A 7,500-nucleotide genomic window follows, 5' to 3' on the forward strand; every position below is an offset into this window, starting at 1 on the left:
GTTTCAGAAGGTATTGTGAGAACCCAGCCACATGTTTGATCCAATTAGCTATGAACTGGCTAATTGTAATGCACATACTCAAGGCAGGTCACTCAATTCAGCTGCAGTAGAAGGAAAAACAGGAAAATGCTTGTTGTCCATAATGAGAAGTGAAGTGTTGTGGGTGGATATTGCATAAGTATGGCCCAATTAATTCCTGACATCATCACACATGTTCCCTATGGAAAGAATTAACCTTTTCACACATTGCTTGGTTGAACTGTAAGGAAATATGTAACTATGGTGCCCTCAGGGTTACAGTACATTACATGTTGTTTTTAAAGCTTAGTTTGAGAGGACGGCCATGGAGTGATTGACAGCTATCTTATCTTCTCCCACCTTCTCAGAGATTGGGCATTTCTCAAAACCTAGTGCAGTGCACTTCCAAGTGTATCAGCCTAATTAGTCACGCCCAATGATTGGATACTCTTTGGTGAACTCTACGGAATATCCAATCACTGGGTGCGACTAATAAAGAGTTTCCAATCACTGGAAGTGACTAATTAGGCTGATACACTTGGAAGTGCACTGCACTAGGTTTTGAGAAATGCCCATTGTGTCCCTTCTGCTGATTCCCCTCATCCCACCTCTACTCCCCTTATTCCTACATTTCAATAATGGTGTACCGCCGTGGTTCTCAAACTTTTTCCATCATTCCTTCAGAGGGTCTGAATGCTTCCGAGCCCCCCAAACCAACAGCAGTACACACAGATTGATTTTGTAATCGCTGCGCAGAATCAAAGGAAAGGTGACTGGTGAGATTAGACAAAGAGGGACTGCAGTCAAATGCAGATGTGTGTTCATTTCCTATGCTATTCAAATTCATTCATAATATAATGTAGGTGAGGGCTTTAAACTTTTTGACTTATTGGAGAGACAGGAAAACATTTCCTTGGTAGAAAAAAATCCAAAATCAGATGTCACACGCCCCCCCCTGAGATACCTCCGTGCCCCCCCAGGGGGGCTTACGCCCCATTTTGAGAAACACTGGTCTACCGTAAGTCCACCATCCCTCCCTACACATGAGGGGTGCAAGCAGATCTCATCCTCCATGATCTCCACTTGTAGCCTCCTGGGACTGATGCCAGGTACCATTCCAAACATGCTTTTACCGTGCACCAAGCACTCAAGGGTGAACTAATGAAACAGTAAATACTAAAATAATCATCTAAATAAATTATCCTTACCCCCTTAAGACATGACATTATAAATGAGCTGTTACAGAATGGCAATGACCAAGTCGTAATGTATAACTAAAGGCCCCGTGCACTAGTCATAGTAATGTAGTAGTACTATATAACTTTCAATGTACAGCGTGCCACAGGAGGTACGGCGTGCATTAAGGGGCTACTACCAGAGGCATCAATCCGGGGTTCAGAGTGTTAATATTATCTCTACCACAGCTCTGAACGAACTGATCATTGTGGACACTTATGACAGTTACTGCAGATTTGTTACTTGGTGAAGTCACTTGGGTGAGACGGAAAATGTAGATGTAGAAGGGTTTCCACATATAACACTGAGTCTACTCTATTATTTAGGATGTAAAGACACACATACACACATGGTCAATAGAGTCCTGCTGTGCCTTAGGCCTCAGTTACGCATATGCAGACATTTTCAAAAGCTGGGGTTTTGTTTATCAGTTTGCACATTTTGATGACGTTAACATAGCGTGTGGATAAAAAGATCACCACTGTACATTAGAAAGTGAACAGGTGGATCGCACCCAGGTTCTTCTTTCTTCTTTTTGTGTGTGTATATTAGAAATCTCTGGTTTTAAACTCTATTTTAGGGAGCTAGAACTCCATGCCAAAAAAATGCCCAAATGGATGTGTTTACAAGCATATCCATGCACATGTGTACAAGGTCTTAATATCCAACAAGCTCATAGGCACAAAGATAATCAGAGAATGACGAAGCAAAGAGTGTCTCTATTGTCCTCCCACAGCACCAGTCCAGTCATAACAATCACAGTGAGAGTCTGAGAGGGGTTTAGTGAGGAAAGTGCTGAGGAAATGATCCCTGTGCGTCATTAATAATGAATCACGGCCCTAAAATGTCCCCATTACAAGAGCCCAGCTGAGAGCTTCAGATAGAATCTAGTCCACTTTGCATGCATAGGCATGTTAAGAATTCAGTACCACAGAAGAAGGTCTGTTATTAACGATATCAAATGTAACTGTGCCTTATAGCCTGATTGCAGCAATGGCAATATCAATTAATGCATGAAGCAAGTCGACCACGTAGATAAAAGGATAATTTATATGTAATGAAATAATATTCATCATCATCATCATCATCATCAGCTTTATTCCAGACTCAAGGTCCATTATCAACAAAAACAACACAATACAGAACATTAAAAAAACATACAAAACACACTTATACTACTTATAATCCTTAAACTATTTTTATTTGCCCCTTTTGGGGACAGTAAAGTTGAGTAGTAAAGTTAAAGTTATGGAGTTGAGTTGACACGAGTGTGCCGTGGGTATTGTCTTCAATCTGTCTGTGGGTTTAAATAGGCATAGAAGTCTCTCCCTTTTTCCTGCTTGGCATGTCATCACATTACATGACAATGAGCAGGTGCTGTCACACCAGCATGAAGGGAGACATGGTGGCTTGGAGAATGGAGTTGTAGCGAATCTACTGGGGTCTATTCAAGTAATGTGGATTTTAAAATATTTTTTAAAAAATTAGATATTGTTTTAAACACTTACAGGGATTTAACCCATTGATGCCTAAAGCACTTGCAAAAATGCCTGCTGATAAGCCCTTGTTGCGAAAGTTGCCCTCAGCCTATAAAAACTTAAATATCTCAGCCTCTGATGCACATAAAAACATAACACCCACATTTTAAAAAAAACCAAAAAAACTCATGAGCCTGAATGCAGCGTATGTCACTCCAGGCACCAAAGGTAAAACATATACGAATCATCAGGTATCAATGGGTTAAACACTTAAGTATTTTTTTTATTTTTTTAAATGAGAAGTATGCATAACATCTATATTAATATAGTCTACATGTCTCACTATGTCCCGTCTTTCAATATTCTTCAAAGTCACTCTAGTGATTATGTCGACTAATCATACTGATGTGAAGGCAAAATGGCACTTTGGAGGTAGACATGACACTTTGCAGAAGTGGGTCAAGTGTAGTTCAAATGAGACACAAGACAGTTTATTTCCACTTCCATCCTGTAGGGCACACTGAGAGGAAACACGCCTTGGTGCTACTTACTTGCGAGCTCTGGCGTTCTAGAGAGAAAACAAAGAAGACCAGCAGACTAGAGGGAAACCAGTACTGACTTGGACTCTGATTCACTGGACTAATGTTTTCCAACCTTTTTCTGTCTTGCATACCCTCTGAGATGTTTGGTCACATACCATGAGTACCCCTCTCACTCATGCTCTATATCACTTCTTCTATCGCGGTGTGTTTATGTTTCTAAGGTATTTCTTATAGATGCCTCACAGTTATTTAGCATTAAGTATCAATACAGCGCTACCCCAAGTATTCGATTTCCACATTATACACACCATCATCAACTTATCAGCTGATTATTTTTTATTACACAGTTCACAGGTCGAAAAAACAAATCTTATGAGACCACACGGCTTCTCTGTGACACTGGCCTTCTTCAATTTAATCCACTTCTGCTGACGAGATACAGCCCAGCACAGCACAGCGCACGACTCCGTTTCACAACTCCACACTTTATGAGTAATTGTATCATCTTACAGGATAAGGATGTGCGGTGCCGTGCAGCTGCAAAAGGGGGGACAAGAGAGCAATGGCTGGACTGGGGGGAGAAATAGAAATAGGGCTCGGGCACTTTTGGCTTAAAGGGGCCCATCAAAATTTGGCTAACACTTTATTTTAGGGACACATCTATAAGCACTAATACATACAATGTTAATGCCTGCATAAGCAACTTGTAAGGCATGTACTAAGCAAACACTAAGGCCTACTAGGTCCTTACTAAGGTTAAATTGGTAATAAATCCCTTATTGTGCATGAACAAGACATTTGCGAATACATGCCTAACACATGTTTGATTTTGCTTTGTACATGCCTTACAAGTTACTTATACAGGCACACACATTGTATGTATTAGTGCTAATAGATGTATCCTAAAATAAAGTGTTACCAAATATATATATATATATATATATATATATATATATATATATATATATATATTCATTTTTTTTAAATATATATATATTTTTTTCATTTCTGAAAATAGGTGCCCACGAGGGTGCAGGGCCCACCGGGAAATGCCCGGTATGCTAGATGGCCAGGCCAGCCCTGAAGAGAGCAATGGCTGGTTAATATTGTTATTACGATGTGCAGCGCACGGGGCTCCTTGGCTGGCGCTGAAATGGAAGCAGCACTTACGCTGATTGCGGCGCGGGTGCCATTTGAGTCGCTAAGCTGGGGAGTAATGGATCAAGTTTGACGCAGAGAGGGGGGAAGAGAAGGAAGAGAAGGGAGGAAGTGTACAGTAACTGGAAAGGCTTTATTTTGGAAGGAATCAGTCTGGGGGGAGATGGAGACGGGCTTTGTCTCTCTGCCAGCCAGCTCCTCCTGATGCACTGAGAGAGAGAGAGAGAGAGAGAGAGAGAGAGAGAGAGGGAGGGAGGGAGAGAGAGAGAGAGAGAGAGAGAGAGAGAGGGAGGGAGGGAGAGAGAGTCTTCATGTCTCTGGTGCACAGGATATTTGAAGGAACTGGTGTCTGCCAAGTGTTCCTTCACACATATGCTACCCTCCACACACACACACACACACACACACACACACACACACACACACACACACACACACACACACACACACACACACACACACACACACACACACACACACACACACACACACACTACCCGCGCCTCACACCCCATCACCTACCCTCCTCCCTCCTCCACCCCCCACCCGCACCTGCTCCAAATAGCCTGGGGAACCAGGGGGAGATGAGTGCTATTGAACACATGGCGACGTCAGTGTGCTACATTAACTGTCTGCGGCTGCGCTACTACTCCCTCTACCCATCCCCACACCACCTCGTCTCTCCACCTCCACCTTCACCACCTACTGTAGTTCTACACCAGTGTTTCTCAACTGGTGGGTCGCGACCCAAATGTGGGTCACGGAGGGGTCATGGGTGGGTCGCGGAGCCTTGGTGTAAAAAAAACGTAATTCTAAAAAAAAAAAAAATCCAACTTTTCCTGCAACAATTTACAACTTTTATTTTGATAGGTTAGTGAACTCTGTGTCATCTGTCGTCATAGATACAATCTGAATGTTTATGCGAGATAGATAGCATGCAACCAGTCATTCGAGTCTTGGTTACATTTTGAGAATTGCATTGAATTGACTTGAACGCTAAAAAAATTGGGCGCGACCGAATGAGAGTATAAAATGGTGGGTCCCAAGACTGTTCCAGTTGAGAACCACTGTACTACACCTCCACCACCTACCGTCAGTGTGCTTCATTAACTCTTCTGCTCTACTCTCTTCTTCTTCTCCCCACCATCCATCGCCACCCCTCCCTACGCCTGCAATCTTGTACATTGCGCATTTCTTTAAAAAAAAAAAATGCTTTTCATATAGTATGCTGTCCCTGTGTTAAATAAAAAAAAACGTTCAAACTTTCAGTTTGTTAAATCTCTCTGCTTTACTCTCTTCTCATCCCCACCACCACCACCGCCACCCTACCAGTCAGTGTGTTACGTCACATGAACTCTCGCTCCGCTACTCTCTACTCATCCCCACCCCTCCTGTCTCCACCTGCACCCCAACCTCCACCACCACCACCACCACCACTACACGCTCACTCCTCACTACCACCTCCACCACCACCACCACCACCTCTTCCACCACCACCACCACCACCAGCTCCTCACTGCCACCTCCACCTCCTCCACCATCACCACCACTACCCGCAGCCGCTCCTCACCACCACCACCTCCACCACCACCACCACCCACTCCTCACTGCCACCTCCACCTCCTCCACCACCTCTTCCACCACCACCACCACCCGCTCTTTCACCACCAACACCACCACCAGCTCCTCACTGCTACCACCACCACCACCACCTCCACCACCACCACCACTACCCGCAGCCGCTCCTCACCACTACTACCACCACCACCCCCCTCTCCTCATTGCCACCGCAGGGCACACATGCAAATGGGGGGCAGCCGCCTTGTCGCCTCCAACTATGTCTGTCATATTTAGGTTCCCCCAAGAGCCGCCGCAAATGGCAGCGCTGAATACTAAGCAGTTCCAGGCATTTGTGAGTCATCGCTCGAGTCTGGTCCCGCACTGCTTGCTTGGTGCTGTACTGGTGATGGGTTGTGCTGTGCTGTGCTGTGCTGTGCTGTGCTGTGCTGTGCTGTGCTGTGCTGTGCTGTGCTGTGCTGTGCTGTGTTGTGCTGTGTTGTGCTGTACTGTACTGTACTATAATGTACTGTGCTATGCTGTGCTTGGTTCTGGCTCAGTGGTGTGGTGTGGTGTGGTGTGGTGTGCTGTGCTGTGCAGTGCTGTGCTGTGCTACTGGGGTGTGATGTGGTGTGCTGTGCTGTGCTGTGCTGTGCTGTGCTGTGCTGTGCTGTGCTACTGATGTGCTGTGCTGTGCTGTGTTGTGCTATGCTGTGCTATGCTGTACTGTGCTGTGCAACTGGTGATGTGTTGTGCTGTGCTGTGCTGTGCTGTGCTGTACTGTGCTGTGCAACTGGCGATGTGCTGTGCTGCTGATGTGCTGTGCTGTGCTGTGTTGTGCTATGCTGTGCTATGCTGTACTGTGCTGTGCAACTGGTGATGTGCTGTGTTGTGCTATACTGTGCTATGCTGTGCTATGCTGTGCAACTGGCGATGTGCTGTGCTGCTGATGTGTTGTGCTACTGGTGCTGTGTTGTGCTATACTGTGCTATGCTGTGCTATGCTGTGCAACTGGCGATGTGCTGTGCTGCTGATGTGTTGTGCTACTGGTGCTGTGCTGTGCTGTGCTGTGCTGTGCTGTGCTGTGCTGTGCTGTGCTGTGCTGTGCTACTGATGTGCTGTGCTGTGCTGTGCTGTGCTGTGCTGTGCTGTGCTGTGGTGTGCTGTGCTGTGCTGTGCTGTGCTGTGCTGTGCTGTGCTGTGCTGTGCTGTGCTGTGCTGTGCTACTGATGTGCTGTGCTGTGCTGTGTTGTGCTATGCTGTGCTGTGCTGTGCTGTGCTGTGCTGTGCTGTGCTGTGCTGTACTGTACTGTGCTGTGCTGTGCTGCAATGTGCTGTGCTGTGCTGTGCTGTGCTGTGCTGTGCTGTGCTGTGCTGTGCTACTGATGTGCTGTGCTGTGCTGTGCTGTGCTGTGCTGTGCTGTGCTATGCTGTGCTATGCTGTGCTGTGCTGTGCTGTGCTATGCTGTGCTATGCTGTGCTTGGTTCTGTGGTGTGCTGTGTGCGCAGTG

The sequence above is a fragment of the Engraulis encrasicolus genome, chromosome 19 (assembly GCF_034702125.1).
Source record: "Engraulis encrasicolus isolate BLACKSEA-1 chromosome 19, IST_EnEncr_1.0, whole genome shotgun sequence".
Classification (NCBI taxonomy): domain Eukaryota; kingdom Metazoa; phylum Chordata; class Actinopteri; order Clupeiformes; family Engraulidae; genus Engraulis; species Engraulis encrasicolus.